This window comes from Triturus cristatus, chromosome 3_2 (assembly GCF_964204655.1).
Source record: "Triturus cristatus chromosome 3_2, aTriCri1.1, whole genome shotgun sequence".
Lineage (NCBI taxonomy): Eukaryota > Metazoa > Chordata > Amphibia > Caudata > Salamandridae > Triturus > Triturus cristatus.
The window spans coordinates 679,316,442-679,341,222 of NC_140584.1; the positions used below are offsets into that span (position 1 = coordinate 679,316,442).

General features: G+C 44.9%; 1 protein-coding gene across 3 annotated transcripts in view; it reads left to right on the plus strand.

Moving 5' to 3' along the window:
* Positions 1-1,527: 1,527 nt before the first annotated feature.
* Positions 1,528-24,781, plus strand: part of SPATS2L (spermatogenesis associated serine rich 2 like) — a 141,211-nt gene continuing 117,957 nt past the window's right edge. The window contains exons 1-2 of one of the 3 annotated variants that reach the window (XM_085648691.1): positions 1,528-1,772; positions 2,321-2,412. The gene's annotated coding sequence lies outside the window, so the exon portion shown is untranslated. The remainder of the gene's footprint in view (positions 1,773-2,320; positions 2,413-24,781) is intronic. The other 2 variants (XM_085648692.1, XM_085648693.1) reach the window with 2 other exon arrangements.

A 24,781-nucleotide genomic window follows, 5' to 3' on the forward strand; every position in this document is an offset into this window, starting at 1 on the left:
CACTCCAATCTATTCCACTCTACCCAAATCTACCCCACTTCATTACACTATACCCAATCTCCCCAATTCTACTTCACTCTAATATACCACACACCACTCACATCTTCCCCAGTCCAGTCCAAGCTAACGCACTCCACCCAATCACCACACTGCAATCTACCCCACCATGCAGCACCCCAAGCTACCCTACTTCAATCTACCCCATTCCAAACAACCCCAATCTACCCCGACTCCATTGCATTCTATTTCACTATAATCTACCCCAATCAACTCTACTCCACTCCACTCCAATCTATCACAATCTACCTGACTCCATTCTTCCCCAATCTACCCAACTCCACACCAATCTTCCCCAAAATATCCCTTTCCACTCTACCCCAATATATCCCACTTCACTCTACCCCAATCTATGCAATCAACCCTCCCCCATCTACCCCACTCCAATCTGCCCCACTCTAATCTACCCCAATCTGCTCCACTCCAGTCTAGCCCACTTCACCCCAATCTGCCCCAATTCTATCTATCCCACTCTAATCTAAAATATGAATCTACACAACTCCCCCGCAACAATCTACCCCACTCTACTATACCTCACTCCAATCTACCTCACTCTAGTATACCACAATTTACCACACTTCAATCTACCCAAATCGGCCCCACTCCCTTGTGCCCCACTCTACGCCAATATACCCCACCCCACTAAACCCCGCCCCAATTTACTCCACTCCAATCTACCCCTCTCTACCCTACTCCACCCCACCCCACTGCAATCTACCCCACCCCACTCTACCTCACTCTAATCCATCCCACTCCAATCTACCTCACTCCAATCTACCCCACTCCCAATCTTTCCCACTCCAATTTACCCCACTCCATTCTAATCTACCCTAATCGAATACACCCAATCTACTCCACTCCACTCTATCCTAATTTACCCCACTACGCTTCACTCCAATCTACCCCACTCCGCTCTTCCCCAGTGTATCTCACTCCACTCCAATCTCGACTACACTCCAATATATTCAACTTCACTCCACCCCACTCCAATCTGCCCCACTCTAATCTACCCCAATCTGCTCCACTCCAGTCTACCCCACTCCACCCCAATCTGCCCCAATTCTATCTATCCCACTCTAATCTAAAACACGAATCTACACAACCCCCCCACTTCTATCTACCCCCACTCTAATATACCTCACTCCAATCTCTCACTCCAGTCTACCACAATCTACCCCACTCCACCCCACTCCAATATACCCCAATACACCCAAGTCCATGCTACCCCACTCTACGCCAATATACCCTACTCGACTCTACACAATCTACCCATTCCATTCTACCCCTATTTAACCCACCCCACCCAACCCACTAACTTTTAGCCATGCTGAACAGCAGTCACACTGGTGTACAACATGGCTAAAACAAATTGCCAATAGCGTTCACATAGGCAAGACCTTTTGGCTTTGCCAGCAGTACTTGTTTCGTTTCTCCGACTCTGCGAGTGCCGGTGGGGGAGGGACCCTGTGCACTCTGGGAAGCTGCTGCTGCAGAGGCTAGTCGTGGAGCCCTGTTCCCCGTCTGCCGCGTCAGTCGCCTCCGCTCTACCAGTTGGCTTGGACTCGAGGCGCCCCTCTCCAGCCACGCAGACTCAGCACTGAGCTCCCTTTCCCAGTGCCACTGTGCCACGCGTGGGTAGCGGGGTCGGCGTGGCACACCTGGAGCACAGCAACGAGGGGACATTCGTGGAGGGCCAGGAAGGAGGCAGCAAGTGGGTGAGTGAGAGAGCCCTGTGCATTAGGTCACGGCTGAGTGGAGCACCGCCGGCACTGCTACTGGTACGGCAGAAAGCAAAGCGCTCGGAGTGCCATGTCAGCTGTGAAGGTTCGCCCTCTCCTGCCCTGCTCAGTACGCCCTGCTCTTCTCTGCATCCCTTTAGATCTTTCAATGTAAAAAGCAAGGCTGGGAGAGCTCCTCGAACAAACCAAACTCGGGGCAACTTGACACCTCTGATCTTTGGGCTAAAAGGGACTCCCGCGTTATTTATTTTGTCTTCTTTCTGAAATGATTAAACTCTGCAAGAATACACGTTCAGTTTACGGCAAACCACTCTGCAACGAGCCAACTTTTTCTATAATATTTTTCAGATGTTTGTTTGTTTGCATCTTTTAATACATTTCGACTTTTGCAAAACTCATTCAATTTTGAGCGATGTACGGGGGCGGGGGCTGTGGCAGCGAGAAAAGAATAATTCTTCCAGGATGACATAATACGGTCTGTGTAGGGGATGCAGAGTTTTAATTCAAGTCTCCTGTTTCCACAGCTGGCGCTGCAGCCGCTAGAAAGCCGCTTTCGGTCAAGGTGTGGCAAGAAACTATAATAGCAAGAGAGACCCGCGGCATACTTCACTCTTACGTAAGTTATTTATCAGAAGCTAGATGTTAAAAGTTTACATTACATGGGCGGGTGTGCTCGATTGTATCCGAGTCGCCCTGTCTATTAGTGAGTCTGAGGGATGCCTCTCAACAGACATTGCACATCTGGTTTCAATTACTCTGTGGCTTGGTGGATATCCCAAAGCTCTGACTTCCGGGGTTTTGAGCCACGCTGCACCGAGCGTGCAACAGCAAGAATTTGAGGCATCTCGGTTCATTCTCCCGGTCTGTTTTTTGGTTACGTCTGAATTTACCCCGATGCCCAGGGCTCCCAGTTTTGGTGGATGTGGAAACATGCACGCGCGCAGCTGAGGTTCTCTGGGCCCGTGCCTGGCCTCTCAGGAATGTTAAGAATGCTTTCCCGCCGAGCCCCCAGGCTGCAGAAATCCCCAAACACAATTTACCAGGGTCAGCGAGAACCTCTCGCTGTAGCGGGGTTAGACTAGGACTCCCTTTATGAGAAAAAAAAATCAGAATAGGCCTGATTCAAACAAAAATAGTCATTCGAAGAGGTTCAGTGTCTCTTTACACAAAAATCCCTAGGCATATGTCGGCCTGGTACATGGGCAACCAAGTTCAATTTAGGTGTACAGATTGCATGATTTTCGATTGCAAATTCACGTTTCTAAATGATTAAAGTTTAATTTGCGTTCATTAATCATAGTAACTCGCACATAATATTAAGGCATCTTTGTGTAAAGCTACTTCCAGGGGAAAGTGTGGGGTCCAGTGCAGGAAATGGATTTTGGTGCGATGTAGGAAAAAGAGTTTCTCCACAGGGAATAATATTTTACACACAGGAAAAAAGTTAGCATGTCATTGTACTTAATGTACATTTACCCATGTTCGAATTCTTACATGAGTGAGTTCCCATAGAAAAACGCAATTGATGCAGCTTTCAAGAGGTACTTCTGGAACTGTTGGACATTTTCCCAAAATTCTGGGGCAAATTTATCAAAGAGTTGTGTCGCCCTTGCACTACGCAATGTGGAGCGAGATCGATACAACTCTTAAATTAGATTTAGCAAGGCACGCAAGGCCACCTTGCTAGGACCTGTGTGGCTTGATAAATTTAGAGTAACACAACGCAGAACAAATCGCTGCATTGCGTTACTATTGTAATAGCGCTTTTATGCTTCAGGGAGGCATTCCATGTGTGGGGCGTGGGTGTTCCCATGCATCCAAATATGGATTTTTTTCCCATTCCCATATTTACCATTACTGGTAAACCCGGGAATGCGTCAAAATGCTACAAATCCCCAGGGGAGGCATAACGAGGAGAAATATCTTTATTCCTCCTCGTTTTTTCCCCCTCTTTCTATGTGTGCTGCATTCTGTAGCACGCATAAGAAGAGGAAAATGACTCAGGGCGTCCCTTCCTGCACAGAAACAATCCTGCTTCCAATGCAGGCCCCCTCGCACCGCGGTGCAACGGTGCCTGCATTGGTGCTAGGCCGTATAATATTAAAGACAGCGCATTCCTACCCTTTCCCTATCAAGCAGCAGGGAGCAAGGTGGCTTGCTGCACTGCGTGATTATTTGATACATATGCCCCTCCCAATGTAAACTGTGCATATGTGTTCTACGGGGGTAGATTCATATTTAGGTCGAGCCTGACCCAGCGCTTGCGCTGGTCTGGCGGAGACCTTATGTAAGGAGGGCTTCAAAAAATGCTACTGCCGGCTACAGCATGCAGTGCATGTGCGCGGGCGCGCGCTTGCACTGCAGGCTGTGGCCGGCGGTAGCATTTTTCCCCCCAGCTTTTTTCTTTGTAAAGAAATCGATTCTTGTTTATATTTCTTTACTTTTGCTATAATCGGGCACCAGCGCTTTACTTTTAATGTTAAAAATAAAGCGACGGTGCCGCGATTATAGCAAAAGTAAAGAAATAGATGCTTTTTTCTATTTCTTTACCTTTGGTATAATCGCGGCACCGGCGCTTTACTTTTAATGTTAAAAATAAAGCGCCGGTGCCGCGATTATAGCAAAAGTAAAGAAATAGAAACAAGCATCTATTTCTTTACAAAGAACTAGCATTGGCATAGCCAAAGGTCTTGCTTTTGGGACCTTATAAGTATTTATTTATGCAGCACAATTTCTTTGGTGCAACAACAACTGATGCATGGCTAAACACTTACAAGGTCCCAAAGGCGAGACCTATTGGCTATGCCAATGCTTGTTTTTTTTTTACACCTGGTCTGTAACCATTTAAATCTAAGTCAATATTTAATTTCTGCATACATTCAAATCCACACGCGGGCATGTTATAAGCACTTTACCATGGTGGTTCATATACACAGAAACCTTAACTTTTTATCTTTTTTCTTTACCAGGAAAAAACTATTCCAGGTGGAGAAGCCACCTTCCGCTACACCCTTGTGAAATCTTTTTGTGTGTCTCCCTTAGCCCAGCCTTTTATTTTGCCAAATTTAGGTGTAAAGATGGGGGTTTAATCATATTTAGAAGGCTTGTGATTATCTACAAAATTAAGACTGGGGAGGTGCTAACGTCACTACCTTCTAGGCACATCCACATTCTAACCACTACATTAATGACTTTGAGTGAGAGCTGCTGGACTGTGGATTTTGGACGGTCATAGTTCTGTCGGTGGTGTGAATGTCTGAAGATACTCGCCATAGGAATCGGGGTCTGCCATTTGTTACTGCTCATGTCGCTCCTACACATCTAAATGAAACTGATGTTTGCACAAGCTTTTGTGGGGCGTGCACTACAAGAGGACTGCTGTAGGTTTCTCTGCATGGGCGCAATTGCTGTTGCTGAGGGTTCTTGCAAAGCATTAGTGAAACAGTGACATGGTGCCTATATGGCGACGTGGCACTTTGCAAAACACCAACACCAATGACTAGTGTCGATGCCGGAGCAGAATTAGAAAGCTGCGGTCGGAGGGTAGAATGCCATTTCAAAAGCAAACCCGCTCTATAAAGACATTTAAAACCCGCGGCTCTAATTTGCAAATGGCCCGCTGAATTTTTTAATAAGCTCTGTATTAGGCGTCCTGATTTTCTCCCTTGACGACTGTTACAAAATAGCAGAGAAGGTAGCACCATTGAGCCTAAAGGGTTACTTGTGGGAAAGCAAAGGTCACAGACACAGAATGGATTTAAGGTCCCAGCTGGGCAGCAGGCGCAGGGCCTGCAAGAACAGAGGGGAGGAGGCAACGTTCCTCAACAGCTCCGAGCTAATAAAAATTCGAATTAGGTGAGAACAAGAAGAAAATAGATTTGACAACGCCAATTGGTTTGGCGCTGAATTCTGGCCTTTTGGTTTTGTTTTGCTATGCGTTTTGTAAAATGTTATTGTCTGCTGCGCTGCCACGCCATCGCCAATATATTAAAAACAAGCATTGGCCCAGCCAACAGGTCTCGCCTACGCAAGGGCTACTGGCTGTGCCAATGTGTTTTAGCCATGTTGTACACCAGCGTGACTTCTGTTCAGCATGGTTAAAAGTTATTGATGTAGAGTAGAATGACGTGGGGTCTCATAAAGTGGAGTGGCATAGAGTAGATTAGAGTCATAGAGTGGAGTGGTGTAGAGTATCGTAGAATGGAGTAGAGTTTTGTGGAGAGGCGTGGAGGGGCGCCGAGTGGAGTGTTGTAGAGCAGAGTGTTGTAGAGTGTTGTGGTGTGTCATAGAGTGGAATGCCATAGAGTGAAGTGCAGTGTCGCTGAGTAGAGGGGAGTTTTGTGGAGTAGAGTGGGGTGTCGTGAAGTAACTTGATATAGAGTGGAGTGGTGCAGAGTGGGGCAGAGTGGAGGGGCATAGAGTGGAGGTGTGTAGAATGGAGTAGAGAGTCATATGTTGGAGTGGTGTAGAGTGGAGTAGAGTGTTATACAGTGAAGTTGCATAACATGGAGTAAAGTGGAGTGACATAGAGGGAGTAGATTGTCACAGACTGTTGTAGAATGGAGTAGAGTGAAGGGACGTAGAGTGGAGCAGAGTGGAGTAGAGTGTCATAGAGTAGAGTTGCATAAAGTAGAATAGAGTGTCATAGAGTGGCTAGAGTTTTGTAGGGAGGAGTGGAGTGTCGTGGCATAGAGAGGTGTAGAATGGAGTAGAGTGGAGTAGAAATGCCTAGAGTTAAGTGGCATAGAGTATTGTAGAGTGGAGTAGCATAGAGTGGTGTAGAGTGGAGTGGGGTAGAGCATCATAGAGAGGGGCGACGTAGAGTGGAAAGGCGTAGAGTGGAGTGGCAAAGAGTGGAATAGCGTGGAGTAGAGTGGCATGGAGTGGTTTAGAGTGGGGTAGAGTGGAGTGGTGTAGAGAGGAGTAGAGTAGCCTACAGTGAAGTGGTGTAGAGTCTCATAGAGTGGAGTGGCATAGAGCGGAGTTTTATAGAGTGGAGCAAAGTGGAGTACAATGTCGAGAGTGTAATGGATTAGAGTGTCAGAGTGCAGTGTCACAGAGTGGAGCAGAGTGTTTTGGAGAGGAGTGGCATAGAGTAGAGTTTAAGGGAAGGGAGTAGAGTGTCACAGAGTGAAGTGTCGTAGAGTGGAGTGTCATAGAGTGGGGTGGCATACAGTGGAGTCGCGTGGAGTGGCAAAGAGTGGTGTAGCGTAGAGTGGAGTAAAGTGGTGTAGAGTGAAGTAGAATGTAGTGGCATTGAGTGGTGTAGGGTTGAGTAGGGTAGAGTGGTGTAGAATAAAGTAGAGTGGTGTAGATCAGCATTGGGTAGAGTGGCATAGAGTGGAGTGTCAAAATGGAGTGGCATAGAGTGAGTAGACTGGCGTAGAGTGGAGTAGAGTGGTGTAGAGTAGAGTGGCATAGAGTGGAGTAGAGTAGAGTGGAGTAGAATAGAATGGCATAGAATAGTGTAGAGTAGAGTGGAGTGGTGTGCGTGGCGTGGAATGGAGTGGAGTAGAATGTCATAGAGTGAAGTGGAGAAGAGTGGAGTATGCATGTTGTGATAGTTCACTGCCATTACAGATAGCACGTTTTCAATTGAAATGACCATTACATTTGCAAAGACATATAGTTTCATACAGCGCACAAACAATAATGCTGGCATTACAGACAACATATTTTTACTTGAAATGACCATTACTTTTACACAGACATACAGTTTTACTGATAAAATTATACAGCCCACAAAAATAATGTGTGGAAATGGCATCACCTAGTGTATTGATTTGTTTTGATCGAATTAAAATATTTGTTTCAATTAGACTTCAAAAGTATAAAAAATGGGCTTCATTTGTGCTCTCCTAAATCTGATATATTCTGAAATATTTCACAGTTCATTTACAGACATTTACAATTTTGTTGTCGGCGAAACAAAAAGCCTTTCCTTTCATACCCCAAGATTATCATATAAATCCTCTTACTTTGAAGTCAGAGAAAGAAAAGTAAACACCAAGCTCCCTTGGAAGACAGAGCCTGACATTTGACCTCTGTCTTTGAATGCACAGTAAATGTGAAAAGATAAGAGCAAAATTTAAAGAGCTGTTTACAGAAGGCAAGCACTTGTGTGAGAATATAAGGAGCAAGTCAGAGAGGTTGTAAACAGGCTATGCTCAACAGGAGGGACAAAGACATGCTGGACAGCCTAAAACAAATAAAACCAGCAAACAAAAAGTAAGCAAATGTGAGTTACAAACCACAAAGCCAATGGTAAACTATGGGTTGAACGCATTCCCAGGTCACATTTAAGAATGTCATCAAGTCTTTAGCTACTAGACAGCTTTGGTGTCTGGTAGGCTTCAACCTAAAATGGCTAAAAGCAAAACAAAACTTAGGGTGAAAAAAAGACTAATTGAAATAGCAGGGCCTGGCATTGAAGGAAACTACTTTGTGTGAAAATGAGCTCCTTGTGAAAGAGAGAATGACATCATTCACAGTGAACTTAGCCAATGGCTGAAGTGGGTTGACCCATCACCCCATGCTGTAGTGGGTGGAAGAAAAATTTGAATGACACAACAACTGACCATTAGTAACATTAATAAGGTCTTGGCTAAGGCTAGACCTAATAAAATAAAGAGCTCTAGTAGGTTTCTTTCCCCTTTGAAACTAAGGGCGTGATTTAGATCTCCGCAGACAAGATACTCCGTCACAATGGGTAGGGATTTCTTCTCCCCCAAAATATAAATCCCATTGGATATAATAGTCTTTATATTTTGGTGGACAGGATATCCGGCACCGTTGTGATGGAGTACCTCATCTGCAGAGTTCTAAATCAGGCCCATAGTCTTTTTGTGAAACATTAAAAGATGTGGGCAGTATTTCATCACATCATATTTAATTCTGAATTGTGGGTGTAGAAAGGTTATGTATTGAATCTTTTAGCATATCAGATTTGAAATCCAGTTACTCATTGTCCTGTATTTGTGAGTGCAGTGAAATATATTTCATTGCTGTTGCATTATATGGAAACATATGCCTGCCAGTCTTTCCCTAACTTACCTTGGTCTCCAGAAACCCAAGGAAAGCAGTGGAATGCTAAATGGCCTCACCTCCACATACAGTTTGCGACAGGAGAGCAGTGGCAGGTGAGGCCATGCTGCTTTTTTCTCCGTCATGACTTTTCTACCACTGCACAACATATGAGAGCTGGGGAAGAAAATCTAAGGGTACAATGCATAACATGCAATTGTTAAAACATATGTTGTTCTGGGCTCCATCATGACCCCTTCGCCCTTATGCTAATGATTAGAGTGGGTGAGGATGATTGGTGGGTGGATTAACAGTGGATGGGTAGCAGTCACTCCCCACTACCCAAGAGCTTTGGGACGTGCCCTTTAGTGGCTATGCCGCTTTACAAACCTGGGAGGTTCAAGAGCTGAGCAGCTCCTTCACGCTCCATCGTTTCTCTTCTTGTAAAGCCACACTCCTTTCAGTTTCATCATAAACACTCTTCTCCAGGGTATGCATGTGAGGTGTTCTACTAAAATATTGACTTTTAAGAATTGTCCTACCAAAATATCAACTCCACAGTATCATAAAGGTAAGCATAACTAGCTAAGAATAAATTTACTATTAACTCCTCATCTACCTACCTTAAATAAATGTATAAGGACTACCACAATATCATGAAGGTAATTATATATAGGTGAGAATAGATTCACTTTTCTTAACTCTCCATTTGCAGACTTTGGAGGCATAAAAAGATCATCTACATACCTTGAATGTATGCAGATCTTAAAGATATGTGGATGCAAAGTTAAGATTAGTATATCTAGTCTTATCTACTTATACTTACTGTCCCACTAGTGTGTTAATCAATATTGTGGAATACATTTTTATTGTTAATTCCCCATCCCTGCACCTTTTAGATATATATATATCTTCAAGGTTCATAGATGTTGAGTTAAGAAAAGTACATTTATACTTACCTATATATACTTGTCTCACAATATTGTGGCAGTTAACATTGTGGAAGCAATATTTTAGCAGGACATTATTGAGGCATAAAACCCCATGTGAGCACCTCCTTCTGACTCCCTTGTGACTCTCATCAGTTAATCTGTATGACTTATTTTTCCCCCTCATTTCCACCTCTCCTCACCTCATGGCGTGATTACTTCCATCTGGCTTCCCCACGAGCCATTTCACCAGTTCATCTGTGTGGTCTTCTTCCTGTACATCTTGTCCGTCCTCCCTGCTCCCAAGTCAAATGTCTTATCACATTCTTCTGGCCTCCTCGTGATCCTTTGCATGATTTTGCATGAGTTCCTCTTTGTCACCTCCTTCGTGCCTCCTTATATCCTATTAAGTCCCCTTAGAATCTGGGATTCGATTCTTTCTACTCCTCTGAGTTCCTATTTTTATCAAGTTATGTATGTTCTCCTTCCAGCTTCCTCATTTTCATATTACTGACTTTGGGGCATATTATCAAGGACGGCATTAAAATTATCGCCGGTTTAGCGGCAGAAAACTGCCGCTAAAGCGGCGATAATGGGCTTGATAATATCCCCTGGAGAATTCCAATAGAAGCCCATGTTCACACCAGAACATGGACTTCTATTGGAATTCTCAAGGGCATATTATCGAGCCCATTATCGCTGCTTTAGCGGCAGTTTTCTGCCGCTAAACCGCCGATAATTTTTAACACCGTCCTTGATAATATGTCCCGAAGTGTGTGATTGCCTTCTTCCTGCTCTAAGAAGATCGCCCTCACAAAGGATGTGTGTAATTCCCTTCTTGCCTATCCCTCATAATTGCCTTCCACAATAGCTCATGTATGATCATCTATTCCTGTAACCCTTCCCATCAGTTAATCTGTATTATCTCCTTCCTGTGACCTCATGCCCCTCTTATCCTCACCCTCCTGTCAGGCATTTGATCACATTCGCCCTGCTCTCTCGTGATCCCCAAACATCATGTGGTTGCCCATATTCTTTCTCATCCTTTGTGCCTCTCCGCCCATCAAGTTATGTGTAATCACCTCCTGATCCCTTGATTTGCCTTCCCAGCAGTAAATGCAAGTGACTGTCTTCTTCCACCTCTCACAAGAGCCTTTTCCCAAAGGGGGTTTGTTGATCCTCGTCATGATCCCTCGGGATCCTTCCCCTATTTGTCATGTCTGCAGTCAACTTCTTTGGCCTCCTTCCTGCCTTTCTTCCTTCCCAGAAAGCACAACATCCCATCTTCCTGCTCCCACTTGACCACCCCATAGGCTGTTAATGGGCTATCTTTCTTCCTGCTCCTGCATGTCCCTTCCTATAAACTAAAGGTCACCAGTGTGATCTCCTTCCTGTTGCTTCATGATCTCATCCACTCAGTCCAAGGTCTCAGTTCCATCATTCCTGGTCCCACATGACCACACAGTTAGTGATTAATGGGATACATTTCTTTCTGCTCATTAATATCTGCTTGCAGGCTCTAGTAGCAGCACTAGAGCAAGTGCCCTTGCTGCACAACAGGCGTATGCACACCTTTGCTGTGCCCCAGTGCACTGTTGCATTACTGAAGGAGCCGCAGACAATAATGCATTTTTGTGTGTAATATTGATACCACCGGCTCTTTCTTAAGCATATTGGCAAAGCGTTTCCTTCATTTGCATGCGGCCACAACCCCATGCAAAGAAGAGGATGGCCTTTTAAGATAGTGCCAGATTGCATGTTTGCAGGATCTGTATTACTTCTGTGGATCCAACTGTAGTAACACAGTGCCCCGGGGTGCGAAAAAAACACACCTGTTAGGCCCCCAGGGTACTGTACATAAACTGGCCCCAGGTGGGTGCCACATGCATAGTGGATGGAACGCTGCTTCAAGCAAATGAGGTGTCCCCTGGGCAAGCGTGAGTTTGCTTGCAGCTGTGGGGCGGCCGCCGTTGGCATAGCACATTGTTGGTAATGGAGAACACTGCCCCAGTCTGCACCAAACATCCCTTCCTACAGATGCGCCATGGCGCAGACTGGGGCAGTGCGCCTTTATCATAATACAGCCCCAAATCACCATGTTGATCCTTTCATTGCTCATCCCTTGGGACTGTTTTGGCAGCACCTTAAGGGTCTGGAATGCAATTCTATGATATCACCTTACTCTATTTTGCCAGGATACCATTTTTCCACTAACAGGCTTTTCTGTTGCAAATCATTATTATCAAGTGAGTTAATAGAATTGGCTGAATGGAGGGCCACCTAGACTACAACCCCTAAAACACATTTGTTTGTCAAATGAAACACCATGACTTAAAACACAAAGTCCTGATAATACAGTGCAAGGTGATAACCCCCTCATGCCTAAGACCCAGATTTTATCTCTCGCTTCCTGCTCCCCCATTTCTTCCACCATACTCTTTTCCCATTTCACGTGCCTCATCTCGTTATTCCCAATTCTGCTCATGACCCATTACAGTATTTGAACTCCTGCCTATCTATTCATGATTTAACATGTCCACTGAACTTTCTCTTTCATAAAGCACCCCTACTCTTCCCTCTCTTGATCACATGTTATTCCCTTCTTCCTGTTCACTTACATCAAACTCCCAAACCATTCATACAGCCTGTTCCATCCCCCCATGCTTTCATATCCCTCTCTACATACATATGTCCTCTTTTCCCCTTGACACCTCATCCATTTTTACATAACACATCTGATCTACTTGCTAGGACCCACCTGAGTCCCCTTATTTTCTTTCTTACACAAACATATCCTCTCCATTTGATTCAAAGGTTTGACCTGTCTGCAATCCTCCCAGCTCCTCCTATTCTCTTTCAATCTCATTGCTTCCTCCTTCTCCATGCCAAAATCTCCTTCTACCAATGACCATGGCTAAACTGCTAGCGTTTCTGTCCAGCCTCCTTTCTTCCACTACTGAAATGTTTTCTGCTTTGGCAGATGGCTTTACTGCGAGTTCACCCAGCCATGCAGGTGGGTTTCTGCGAAAATCCCATCCATCCATGCAGATAGATTGAATGTCATCAGCCACTCTCCCCTGGGTATCCTCAGGACCATGTTCCTTACCTCCTTCAATTTCACGTTCTCCCCTATACTCACTGAATAATGATCGTCTACTTAACTGGAACATCTGGATTCCTGCTGGCGTCAGCTAAGCTATTGCACACAAACATTGGTGGTTGGTTCCTAAGGTTTTCAATGAACAGAAGTCTCTGATTGTTAACTGTGCCTGGCTGCCCCACCTCACCACATTTCTGTTGCTCAAAGGCACTCTTCATAGGTATGTGTTGTATCTGCTCAGTAATTGCTTCATTGCTATCATATCTCTCCTAGGCTATGGAGTGACCTACTGTGGGGGAAAGGCAAGAGTAGGGATCTCCACTTTGCCTGTCCATATGTGGTCATTATAGCAGGAGCCTCCTTCTGTGCCAAAACGATACATAGATGCAGCCACTCTCATCCTGCAGCCCCATTCTCATGCATGCTCTAGACACATCATCCTGGATGAACGTTCCCAGTCCTACGACTTTACTCTCATAGTGCGCACTCTAAATTCAGACATCTCACCTACAGCTTTAGGTTGTCCTCATACCCTAACACCTAAAACCGATCTTATGACTTTGTTAGTTCATCTGCTATCCCACACTTCATCCTTACTAGTACAGCAGGCACCATTTTTAAGTTTGTGGTTTTACTTATAATATATCTTTTTACTATACAAGCTTATTTACAGGGGCTTTCAGTCAGCCCTCTTCCTCCACAGATCTTCTGTTGTTTCATTCACATTTTGCTTCCACCCACCACAGCATACACCGTTAGGAACAGGTTCAGTCCACTTCAGCCATTTGCTTACCTGGTTGTGAGTGAATGCATTGTGCTCTTTCACATTGTGCACATCCGTACAGTAAGTGCTAGGAACTACTAGTATGCAATAAATGTTTTTCAAACAAATATATATATATTTGAGCTTTTAGACAACACTTGTTTTCATACAATATGTGCCTTCATACAAAACCATCCCCAAACTAAAAAATATCCATTGGCAAAGTCAAAAGCTAATCATCCAACTCCAGACACACTGGCTTTGTCAATGGTTGTTGAATTAGAACAAAACCAGGCCTGGCATACACTCTAACACAAAACTAGATCTTCAGTAAACCTACAAGTATCTCATCTCTGTCTCTCTGCATTGATGGCCTGGACCGTATCCTATACTTTGCAGAAAGTACCTACATTGGAACCTGTAGCATAAATACTGACATGGTTCCTGTTGATTGTATTCTTGATATTGTGTGCATAGTACAGGTCTATGGAGCACAGGAACACCAACAGGAGTGACAGGAACAGGGGTTAATGGGCTGGGGACAGTGGGCTGGATACTCTGGGACAGGGATACAATGTGACATGGATACTCTGGGGCAGACAGACATGACCCAGGAAGAAAGGGAAACAGAACAATGGAAGACAGAAACAATAGGAGTCACGAAAACCTATATCAAAGACACTGACTTACAATGCCCCAGGTTTAGTGGATGGTGGCAATAGAAAAACACTCTGGCCCCACTCCCTGCAGAGACCTCTATTTGGAACTCATATATCCACAGTTGACTTTGACCAGAATCATGTGGGTTAGGAGGCAGTCACAAACCTACTGATGACACTGATCACAACCAGGTAGAACAGTTAGGATGATCACAAGGTTATGAACCCCTCTCTCCCAGGAAAGCCCTCAACATGTAGACAATAGACTACAATCTGAGACCCCAATAGCATAAAGAGACCAAAGAAGTTCTAGAACATATGAAACATAATTTACAATATTGTGTTTCCGGTTGACTGTCACTCGTCACCTTGTGTATACTCTTTACTTATACATCTACTGTGCAGCACTTTTACTCCCTTGTAGGACTAATCTGTTACATAGAAACATTACAAAGAAATATATCTCAACATCCAGTTCTACAACCTAGTCACACACCGTGTGCCATTCTTCCTGCTCCTGTGTACTCTCTCTCCGCCTGCTACATTCATTCATGCATGGTCATCTCCCTCACCCATTATACAGCATGTCTGAAACCCTGAGCCATCAGAAGGAGAGGGCGGACAGGGCTCTTTGCCCCATGCCTTGCACATTTTGGTGTCCTGATAAAACAGGTTTTAATATAATAAAACAAAAGAGCTGGCCTGTTGCACATGAAAGTAGCTAATGCTGCTAACCACAAGGAGGTGCCAGTTACAGTGGTATTTCAACTTTTGGCTACTGCTGACCTCACAGTTTTACAATGTTAAGTCAGGGACCCCTATGCAATTTATACAATTTGTACTTAATCATACACATAAATTATACAAAATGTATACATTATGTGAACTCAGCACATCTACTTTCCTCTGTAAGAAGATGTACATTTAGCAGAAATGTTAGATTTAGTTCCGCACATCACGCTTTTTGTGATTTGGTGTAAATCCTTTCAGCAGTTTTAGAGATATTAACCGGAAAACAAATTTGTATATATAGGGACGCAGAGCCTATATCTGAGGATCCGCAGAGCCATGCGCCACAGCTAAGTCCTGATTGGCTGGCCGTACCGCCACAGAAAAGTTTCAGCCGCCATTTTGTTTGTCAGTAAACGGTTCACGGGGCTAAACATTTCTGCCCAAAGTGAATAAAGAGGTCAGGGTAGAGGTACCCTGACCACATGGGTGTGTAAGAGGGGTCCCAGAGGGATCCATAAAGGCCAATAAAGTGGCTTATAAAAAAATAATTCTGAGTGTGTGGGAATCCGCAGATCCGCCGCAATGCTCTGCGTGACCCCGTCCCCTGTGGAACTGTGAATCCTGAAGCAGCTCATGAGAGGCCCACCCCCTTTGTTCACCACTCTGCAAAAGCACCTCCTGGCGCACTACTGGTTGGGGGATAAAGTCTGCTTGGCTGCTGAGGGTCCTTCGGGACAGAGAACCCCTATTGTCACCACAAGTACGTCCCCCACAGCGGGATTGCTCAGACCTCATTGGTGGCCCTGCCCCCATCTCAATCACTCTGCAAATGCACCTCCTTGTACACTACTGGTTGAGGGATGAAGTCTCCTTGGCTGCTGAGGGTCCTTGGGGGCCAAGAACCCCTATTGTTGCCACAAGTAAGTCCCCCACAGTGGGATTGCTCGGACCTTATCAGAGGCCCCGTCCCCTTTGTCAACCACTCTGCAAATAAGCCTCCTGGTGCACTACTGGTTGAACTACCCTCGGCTGATGAGGGTGCTTAGGGGCCAAGAACCCCATTGTTGCCACAAGTAAGTCCCCGGAAGTGGGATTGTTCAGAACTCGTTGGAAGCCCCGCCCCCTTTCTCAACCACTCTGCAAATGCGCCTCCTGGCACACTACTCTTAGGAGATGAAGTCTAGAGGTGAGCGCGCCTGTAAACTTCGCTCCACTGGCGGTTGGAGGAGTTTGTGCTGAACTCTACGTTCCAAGCTGAGTATGGTGCGACAAAACTCTGCGAATTCTGTTGCTGGACCTGAGTTTAATGCCCACGCCTATCAGAGACTCATACACCCACTCACAGACCCACTCAGACACTCATATACCCACTTACAGCCCCACTCATACTCCCTCACACCCACTTACTAATCTACTCAGACACTCAAACCCCCACTGAGACACTCATGCCCTCCCTCACACACTCAGGAGCGTATGTACTTGCCCCTATCTCCACTGAAACATCACTTTTTGTGACGTTCCCATGGCGATAGGGGCCTTGCCATATGTACAAGGCAGCATTAAGCCACTTAACGCGGCTTAACGCTGCCTTGTACATAAGGCACCTTTTCACGCTATGTTTAGCGTGAAAGGGGCGTGCAGTGGGTGTTGCAGTGTGCGTTCCACCGCAACACCCATTGTATTTGACGCTGCATCCTATGTACAAGGGTGGTGTACATAGGAGGCAACGCAAAAATTAAGAGGAGAAATGCAATATTTCTCCTCGTTTTTGCTTTTTCTATGTGTGCTGGCTTGTGCAGCACACAGGGAAAAAGCAAAATGCTATGGTTTGTTTCTGTACAAGAAGGTGTCCCTTCCTCTACATACAAACCTGTTTAAAAAATGCCATTTTGTAACTTTCTTGTGTGCTGCATGAAGCAGCACACATGAAAGTTACAAAATGGCATTTTAGGATTGTTTATGTGCAGGAAGGGACACCTTCCTACACATAACCAATCCTCCCCTGCACGCAGACACCCTTGCACTCTGGTGCAAGGGTGCCTGCGTTAGCGCAAAGTTGTTAAACTTAGCGCCATCGCAGGGGGAAACGCAACGCTGCACAACATTCTTGTAAATATGGTGCATCCTTGCGTTTATGAAGTGGCAGAGCGTGTCGTTAAGCCCAAGAGGCTAACAACACGCTCCACCACTTCACTGTACATATCCCCCTGAGTGTCAAATGTTAGTGGTAACAGTTAAGAAATAAAATTAAAAAACCTTACAAATTCATTTAAAAACCCAAAGGTTACAGGTACATTATAGTTAGGAAATAGAATTTAAAAAGTTTTGGCAATTCACTGAATAACCCAAGGCTACAGGGACGTTATAGTTAGGAAATAGAATTTAAAAAAAACCTTAGAACTTCACTTAAAAAACCAAAGGTTACTGGGACATTACAGTTAAGCTCAGAGTATATTCATATAAAACCAGTGAAATTCAGCAGTTATAGTTACCTGAGCTAACTATAACTTACGCCCCCACAATGCACTGCTTATGCCCTCACATATTACATTATAGAAGTTTAGGGTATGACACGCACCAAATAAGTGTACTTGGCTTTCTAGTTGGGTCTGTGGGCCCTGATTCTGGTCTCTGTCTCTGTGTCGTTTTTTCTTTCTCTGAGCCAAGGATGAAAGAGAAAACAGTGACCTTTGATGTAAACGGGATAGAGGGACAGAGAGACCGAAACACACATCTGGTGGTTGAACTTCAGATTGTAAAACCAGATAAGCAGGAATCAATGCTGGCTTCCATGCTTGTCCAAATTGTGTGAACTAGGTAAATATTTATTTACCAGAGCCTCCTTTTTTCTTTATTATCACATATGAACACACTTTTAAATACTTGAGTTGGGGATGTGCGATGTACAAGCGCCTCTTATGTTTCATTTATATGAATGTAATATTTTCCATCTGTAAAAGTGTTGGCCTTGTCTAGCATTTACATGACTACGGCCTCGCCTCTTAGTTAACTAATGGCGTTGTCGTTGGGAGGCGAGCCATGAATGTTTTGTACAGATCAAAAAAATGGAGGGAGGAAGCAGAGCTTCATTCAGCTTCCAAGATGTCCTGGTTATTCATATGGACGGGGGGTGGAATGAACCACATAAGTATCAATACCAGAGTCTTAGCCACACGTTCACAGAATGTGGTGTATGTAATCTCCGCTAAGTGACATCAATCCACCAGGAGGGAGACTGTCTGGATGTTGACAGTGGTTAGTGGATTAAAATTATCGCCTATCCTTTATGTGAATCTTTATTGGGAGCACTGCGCAGGACAGTTTAAAGCTAAGATTAAACCCCTGCCCTACATTTCTCCATACCATGATGCAAATGAAATGCATATTTAGGTTATAGGCCTAAAGACCGTACCTATAACCACGTTCCGCCTGCAGCAGTGTACTCACTGACGAAGATGGGTGAGTGCTTCCACTCACTAATAACACACTATACGAGAAGCCCTGAAGTATAATTTATATTTCTTTGGTCCTGACGAAGGCCATAGACCCGTAGGGGCTGTTCCAGGCTGAAACATGTTGACCCAACCAGTAGGTGTCGGGGATCAGTGACTCATCCACTAAACACCGCTTTTGTTTTTAGACTTATCCCTATCCTAATATTTTTCCCCCAATAAAGATTCACCTAAAGGATAGGAGATAATTTTAATCCACCCACCATTGTCAACATCCAGACAGTCCCCCTCCTGGTGGAGGTTTTGATGCCACTTGTAGAACAGTCACTCAAGTGACAAGACCTGATGATGACGCTATCCACTGAACAAAGCAAAAAGAACAAGTGATGGACAGAATGCAGAGCAATGTCATACATTCACTCCAGTACGGAGATGTGGGCCTAAATCCATCATTTTTTTGCTCCCTGTTCCATTCCAGTTAGAACCCAGCCATATGCAAATCAGTCTTGACCCTGCGCCCAATGGGAAAAGTCCAGCTTGAATTGACAGGCCAGGACCTCTCTGGATTAGAAACAATCAACCTAGAACCGGTTTCGAGATTTCACCCCTCATCAGCCAGGATAACTTGACTCCAGTGGCATGGAGAGCACAGGACCCATGTCTGGGCATGCCCGTCCCACTCGGGGTGACACATGCAAAAAGAACAATTGATGGACAGAATGCAGAACAATGTCATACATTCACCCCAGTACAGAGATTTGGGCCTAAGTCCATCGTTTTATTGCTCCCCATGCCATTCCAGTTTGAACCCAGCCATATGCAAATCAGTCTTGACCCTGTGCCCAATGGGAACAGTCCAGCCGGAGCTGCCAGACCAGGTCCTCCCTGGACTGGAAACAAGCATCCTAGGACCGATTTCGGGGTTTCACCCCTCATCAGCCAGGATAGCTTGAATCCAGTGGCATGGAGAGCACCGGACCCACATCTGGGCATACCCGCCCCACTCGGGGTGACACATGCAAAAATAACAATTGATGGACAGAATGCAGAACAATGTCATACATTCACCCCAGTACAGAGATCGGGGCCTAAATCCCACATTGTTTTTGCTCCCCATGCCATTCCAGTATGAACCCAGCCACATGCAAATCAGTCTTGACCCTGCACCCAATGGGAACATTCCAGCCTGAACTGCCAGGCCAGGTTCTCCCTGGACTGGAAACAAGCATCCTAGGACTGGTTTTGGGGTTTCACCCCTCATCAGCCAGGATAGTTTGACTCCATTGGCATGGAGAGCATGAGACCCACGTCTGGGCACACACGTTTCATCCGGGGTGACACATGCAAAAAGAACAATTGATGGACAGAATGCAGAACAATATCATACATTCACCCCAGTTCAGAGATCTGGGCTTAAATCCTACGGGGCAGATTTACAAGCCCCATGCCCTGCCGGTGCATCACGTTGCGTGACGCACCAGTGACACAGCCTGCTGAGTGATATTTACATGCACAGGTAAAGTCACCCTGCATGATTTATCCTGTGCTTTTAAATATCACCCCTGTTCACGCAACACTTTGCGTGTTAGGGGCGTGACATGGGGGTTGCTTTGGGTGTTCCCACGCAACACCCATGTCCACTGATGCCCTTCCAGATTTACGAGAAATGGTAAATCTGGAAATGCGTCGGAGAAATGTTTTAATTTCTCCTCGTTTTTTTCCTCTTTCAATGTGTGCTGCATTCTACAGCGCGCAGTGGAAGAGGAAATCCCCTCAATTGATTGTTTTTGTGCAGGAAGGTGGCCCTTCTTGAGCAAAAACAATCTCCTCATGACGCAGGTGTCCTTGCGCCATGGTGCAAGGGTCCCTGCGCTGGCACATGGCTGCAGTTTGTGCCCCAGCGCAGGGGGGAGCACAGAGATGCGACATATTGTTGTAAATATATTGCATCCCTGTGCTTTGAAACTAATGCAGCGCGGTGCAGCAAAATGACTTGCTGCATCGCGCTGCGTTAGTTTCTTGTAGATCTGCCCCATTGTTTTTTTGCTCCCCATGCCATTTCACTTTGAACCCAGCCATATGCAAATCAGTCTTGACCCTGCGTCTAATAGGAACAGTCCAGCCCAAACTGCTGATGAGGGGTGTTATCCCAAAACCGGTCCCAGGACGCTTGTTTCGGTCCAGGTAAAACATGGCTTGGCAGTTCGGGCTGGACTGTTCCCGTGAGGCACAGGGTCAAGATTGATTTGCATATAGCTGTCTCTGAACTGGGGTGGTGAAGTGAGCTAAAGAACGATGATGGATTCAACCCAGATCTGTGACTGGGGGTGAGTGTCTGAAAAGTTTCAGCGCTCTGTCCATCATCTCCTTGTGTTTGCTATCCACTTAACCACACTAAGCGGAGATTACATCCACCGCAGTCTGTGAATGCCTGTTTCTAAAACCTATCACTTTTAATAAATGTTTGCATATGCAGTGATATGAACAGATGTACTAAGGTGAAACGCTTCTGCATGATAAACAGATTTAAAAAAAATTAATTCTGAAGAGATTGTTCATATTTTTACATCATGTTTGTTCCCCGATATACATGCCAACTGTTTTCATGGTTTGGCTCATGCTCTGACTCTTAGAGCCAAGCCAATCCCATGGCTTGTTACTAGCTTCAATCTCCCTACTAATTTGACTGTGCGCCCTCCTATTTGTGAGTCATGGTTAGTACATGGGGCCATCAGTCACTTCATTATTTGATTTGTAAAAGGTGAGAACTAGAAACATGGAGCTTTGCCCTCATGCACTGATTTGACAACTGTGCCATCAAGGCTTCTTATAGCAGAGACGAAGAAGAGTATGTGCAGTGAAAATACATTTAAAATAAGTGACTCCAGGGCAGGGACACAAGACTGTTGTGTTGTATGCAACAGCAGTCATGAGCTTCAGCAGGAGTGCTTGGGGTGACACTCCTCAAATGCATTATTGGTTTGGTAGTTGGGGTCTGGGGGCCCTGTGTCAGATCTGCTTTGTCTGTGTCTGTTTTTCTCATTTTAATTTTACTCAGAGGTTTAAACTTGTTCATTTTTTGGATCAGGGTCTTAAATATATATTGTGATCAGTTTAACAAAACATAGTTAATCTGCTCCCATAACAGTATCGCTAGAATGGGTGCAAATGTACTACTATTTAGAATTCACAAACATTGGCATAAGTAGACATAAAAAAATATGACTGTCTCATGTTTCCAGGCCTACTACTGGCAATAAAACACCCAAAAGGTGATGGGATGAACGCTTGCAAATAGTCTAACCAGTGGTAATCGCATGGGGTAGCAATTCAACCCATTGTTCCCCCCCATCCCCCGCTGTGCCACTCTCAACAGAGGCCCACCTAGTGCAAATCATTACTGACCCTGTTCCCCATGCCGAACATTGGTCAACTCACTTGCAGCCCACTGCTTTTTGGGTTGGAAAATGTGAACTTCACACCCTAAGAATCTCACTGACTAAGCTATGCCCCTGCCAAGATTATCAGTCTGGCTGCTAATGTTAAGTGGGAAATTCTCTTACCCCAGACAGAACATAATGAGTCGCTGTCCTCTTTCGGGATTCCTTGTAAAACAGAGGCTGAACTGTGGCTCATGGTTGTTAATTTAAATCACAGGAGTGGAGCCCTACTTCTAGTCTGGCACGCAACCCTCTCGTAACCTTAATGTATTCTATCACCCACTAGCTAGGCTGCTCTTACCTAAAGTTTTATGGAGGGATCACGCCAAAGACATGTGCGCCCCTTTTAAACTTTCTGCTGCCAGGCATTGTGTTTTCTAGACTGTATTAGGGCCAGAAATGAAAATGTAAAAAGCCCAGGAAATTTTAATTGAAAATGTTGCAAAGTATACAATTGTAGGTTGCCTTTTTCTTTTTTCACACCATGTTATACGCTCAACTACTGCAAATGCAACCAATGCAGGAGTGTGAGCAGGCAAGGCCTTCCGGTAAAACAGCCACAAGAAATGATCTGATCTGCAGACTTTCGGAATGTTCGAGGCCTGCAGTGCGAGCAGGGAGCTATAATTAATGATAATTAATGAGTCATTATTTTTGTAATAAGCCTTCTGAGCCTTTTGGGAAATAAATCACTAAATTGAACCTGAACTGCAGGCTCCAAAGGCTCTGCTGTGGCTTTCAGTCACTGCCATGAAGGGCCGTCAATGAACACTGACACCCAGTGGCAGGACCGCAGAACACTTATGAAAGGCACTCAGCAAACGAGCATTGGCAAAACCAATAAATCTAGGCTTTAAAGGGCCAGGTTATGGACTTTTTAAATACCTTTTTTGCAACGAAGCCTTGCATCAAGACGGAAGAGCACACAGCCGGTAATCTTGGAATGTGAATCCTATTTAAGACAACCCATACCTAGAGGACTGGTATGCGTCATGGCATTTGCCTGCTTCATGATGCAGCTGCCATTTTGTGTGTGTGGGGGGTTGTTTTTTTAATTTATAGCTCTAAGATGATGTACGCCCCAAAAAATAAAAAGGAAGACAAATCTGATGTGTCTTTAAAAAGGAGCGGTTTAGTTAAAAAACGTTTTAGACGTTTTGGCGTTGCAAATACTACTTTCCGATGCTGTACAGCATTTGCATAAAGAAAGTTAACAAAATAGCATTTCGTTTTTTATTACACGTGCATACACAATGAGCTGATGCCATTTGCTTAATTTTTTTACTTACCGTTCTGAGATAACGGATCCCAAACTTTAAGCGTTAAATGAATATGTTTTAAATGTGCACAAGAAACCAAATGGCAGCTGCAGAGTCACTTAAAAATAACCTCTTTTTGTAAAGACCCCAACAGAAGGGAGCAGGGGTGGAGGGAGGGCACAGAAAACAGGAGCGGCCTAGCAGCAAATATCAGCAGCAAAGCCGATCATCAAAAATAAAAAGAAAAAACTGCTGCGGGAGAGGCAGGGAAGCAACAGGGAGAGGGCGAGGGAGCAGTGGAGTCTGGGGCCTGGGCCCTGGGGAGGAAAAAGAAATTAATAGAAATATTTAAAAGGGAAGGTTGGGGAAAGCAATTGACAAGCTTAGGAGCGAGGGGTAAGGGAGTAACAGGTGGAGTAGGGTGGGTGTAGGTTAAGCACAACTTGAGGGCGAGAGCTTGAAAACACATTGGCTCTGATGGGGTGCTTTATGAAAAGAATAGTCGTTTTCTAAATGTGAAAAGGGGAAAGATTCAAGTCTGCCAAAAAAAAGGATGGTAAAGGGAAGGGACAAATACAAAAAAGTAGGGCAAGCCATCAAGTAAGCAACTGTGAGTGAAAATAAGGGATGGGACTAAGCCCACTGTAGGTTTTTGGTGTGATCCATAAGAGGCTTTAGTCTACAGTCAGCTGTCTGTTAGGCGAGACCTAAAAAAATGGACACAACTGAAAGGAGTGGTTCAGCAATGGTAAAGCAAGCATGCGGGGGGAGAGGAGGGTTAGTAAATACAATCACACGGCAACAGCAAAGGGGAGATACCTGAGAAGCTCAGTGAGCGGTAGTATTTTAAATAAATAAATAATAATCAAAGAGGGGATCTGGAAGCAATGTACTGGATGGAGGTGCATTAAAACCATACACTCCCATGGAGTGCTGAAAGCAAAATAAAAAAAGAGTCCCTTCAACCTAGCAGTGGAAGGATATATCTTGTCCAAATAGAACAATGTGAGACCGAAATGCTCCTGGGCAGGACAGACACAAGAATATGGAGGAAAGCAATTAAGTAAGGAGGAGGGTAGTGAGATAGAAACAGCCTTCCTATCAAGGTCAAGGAGCTGATAAAGTGCCAACTCTGTCTATTAGAAATAGTAGGGGTGCCTAATAGACAGCTAAAGCAGTCCGGATGCGAGATCTAAAAAGTGATACTGTGCATGCACTTGGGGGCATATCAACAACAACCGGCGATAATTATCGCTCAGCGCTCTTAGCGTGAGGATAATTATCGCCGGCTAGCGTGAATTTTTATCGCTGAGATAGCGTGCTATTAGCAACGCTTATCTCAATAGGCTAACGTGAGATTATCGCTGGAAACCCAGCGATAATCACACGTTACCTTGTTGATAGGGACAGGCAAACTTAGCCATGATATCCTCCTTCCATAGGATATCATGGCTAAGTCTGAAAATAAGCAGACGTAAAAAAGCAGCGTTAACCGCGGTTAGCGCTGCTTTTTTTGTCTCTAACGGGGTTAGCGACATTCTTGATAATAGGAGAAATGTCGCTTAGCGACATTTCTCCTATTATTTTACTCTGGAACGCCCGCTTTGCATCTCATTAGAGATGCAAGG